This window comes from Nannobrachium achirus, assembly GCF_963921795.1.
Source record: "Nannobrachium achirus genome assembly, chromosome: 21".
NCBI lineage: Eukaryota > Metazoa > Chordata > Actinopteri > Myctophiformes > Myctophidae > Nannobrachium > Nannobrachium achirus.
The window spans coordinates 10,230,331-10,233,078 of NC_137828.1; positions in this window are offsets into that span (position 1 = coordinate 10,230,331).

Consider the following 2,748-nt stretch of genomic DNA (forward strand, 5'->3'; position numbering starts at 1 on the left):
TAACCACTTGAACCGTCAATACTTAATAAACTTGACCGTTCAGTTTCACTCTGTACTTAGTCTGCTCTTTTCCCCCTCTACACCAAAGCTCTTTGCCAAAAATAGCCGATCTACAAGCTCACAACGCCTCGCAGCGCGAGGCGTTGTGAGCTTGTAGATCTGCTATTTTTGGCTAGAGTTCTCAGAATATGGACACTAGGGTTCAAGTGGTTAATATAAAAAAGGAGAAAAAAAGGTTTCCATCACTCAAAGATTTGGAGGACCCCCTGTAGTAACTCTGGGGACCCCCTAGGGGTCCCGGACCCCCTGTTGAAGACCCCTGGGCTAAAGAATGGTTCACTCTCCCATTGGAAACAATAGACTTCAACTTGCTTTCGGTCTCCTAAAAAGGTGTACTTCACGCAGATAGAGGAAGTAAACTGGAGATGGCGAGTCTTGCTATTTCTGTCTACTACAGTACTTGAGTAAATGCACTTAGTTAATTTACATCACTACTCACTGGAAGCAAAGATCTAAACACTTGGCAGGCACAGTGTTTAAATATTTATAAATAAGTAATGACCATCAATAAATTATGAATGACTTTCATTATAGCACTTAAGAAAAGATAAATCACAGCCGGTCCATTTAGTGTGAAACTGTTTGTAGCCTGTAATGTACACACTGTACACAGTGCACTACATAGAAACTGATGAGAATGAACGGCTTACTGCAGGGTTCCCCAATAGGCGGTCCGCGGGCCATTTGCGGCCCGCGGGGGCTACTGTCAGGCCCCCACCAACCCCAGTAATAATGGTGGTATAAGAGCAGCAACAACACTATAGTATATCGTCGTTGTCAGGTGGAAACTCATCTCCAAATTTGTACGTTCGTTCGCAAAGTAAAGCCCTGCTTCATCATTCAAGGCCTTGTCACAAAAGTAGTGAAAACAGCAGATCTACAAGCACACAACGCCTCGCGGTGCGAGGCGTTGTGTGCTTGTAGATCGAGTTTAAATAATTTTTAAAATGATAAATGCAAAACAAACGGTTTTGGACATACAAGATTTTCACCCGACAACGACGATATCTGAACTGTCGCTGGAGTAGCGGGAACGCCACCGTCGCCCCCTGCAATGTTGTGGCCCTCGGCTTGGTACCCTAGACATAATTCGGCCCTTGGGGAAAACTAATTTGGGAACCCTGGCTTACTGTATTTGGTATGAGGATAAAGTACATCGTATTTCAAGTGCAATCAAATATCGTCTCATAACCTCATATGTCCCAAACTGTAACTTTTTCAGGGTTCAAATTCAAAAACAGCAAAAGCGGCAGATCTACAAGCTCAAAACGCGTTGCTTCGTGCCGTGTTTCAAGCTTTACTTTTGATGCAAGTGTAAGACGCTGTAGGATCAAGTATGGTGTTAATTTATATTAAAAAAAAAAACACAATATATGGAGACAACGTTATAGCCAGGCACGTACACACATAGACATGAAAGGGGGCTTGAGCCCCTGCCCTTTTATCCGTCTGTAAAAAGAGCCCTCTCCAGACCATGAATTCAGTTTTCAGTTTTCACTATGGTGAAAGAAATGCAAATGCTCTCTTTCCATGCCATACATGAAGGCAGCATTCAAGAGAATTGCCTTGTTCAAACTCTCCTGAACTTCATCATCTAATAATATGTTGAAAGAATTGCCCTCTCTGTGTAGAAATCTATGCCGTTATACCACATCTCCAGTATTGCCTTTTTTATGCTTAGTTTTGTGTGGTATCAGCTTGGAGCTCGGCTATTTTCAATATTTTCACCAAAAGGCCCTTTTAGAAATGTCAGCCCCTGCCTCTCTAACATTCTCTGCACGTCCCTGGTTATAGCCTACATTTGTGATCGACAAATTATCAACACAAAGTTTTTTTTAATTACTTTTATTCACTTAAATTCTTCAGTGATAAAGCGACAAGAAAACATTTATAATGTCCTTTGGTGGGATTTCTTTTTTGTATTACACTTGTATACTTGTATAATGTAAACTGATATTCTTTGATGCCAGCACGTTGCCAATAAAAAGGAAAATCAACTGCACAACGAAAATAAAGTACTGTATTTGGAAATCAACTGAAGAAGAAGAGGGGAAAAAATGGAAATAAATGGTAAGAAAGCAACCAAATGAAACCATTTCTTCTGCACTTAGATGTTACCTTGGTTAGATACATTAAAGGCTGCCTTTTTTTTAAATTAATCACAGTTCGGCAATGATACAAAAAGGACTACACGTCTTTGTTTTACTTTTTTGCTCGGTCAAGAAGGAAATAACTGTAAAGTTCACTCATGAGTTTCTAACGCATCTTTGTTCAGTTGATCAGCTATTCTCTCGTGACCGTGTGATCTCAGGGAGATCTGATGCGGTGCTATGTGAGAGAACACTATTTGACCGCTTTACACGTGTGCGTTACTGACATCGGACCAAAAAGTATTTCCCAACCAACAAAGGGTTTACAGATTTACCGTTCACAAAAAAAAGCAGAGGTTGGTGTCGGGTGCGGGTGTGGGTGGGTGGGGTGGGGTCTGAGGAAGAGAGGCAGCGAGAGTGACATAGGGTGCGTTCGGAAACCCGCACCGGGTGTGTGCTCAGTGTAGTGAGTGCAGTGGGCGTGACGTTGGAGAGTGCGTTCAGTGTGGCTTATTTACGAACGACCAGTTTTAACAGGCAGCTGTGTGCTTTTTCACTCTGAAGGTAAACTTTCTGAAAAGCAGCAGTTGCTGCTGAG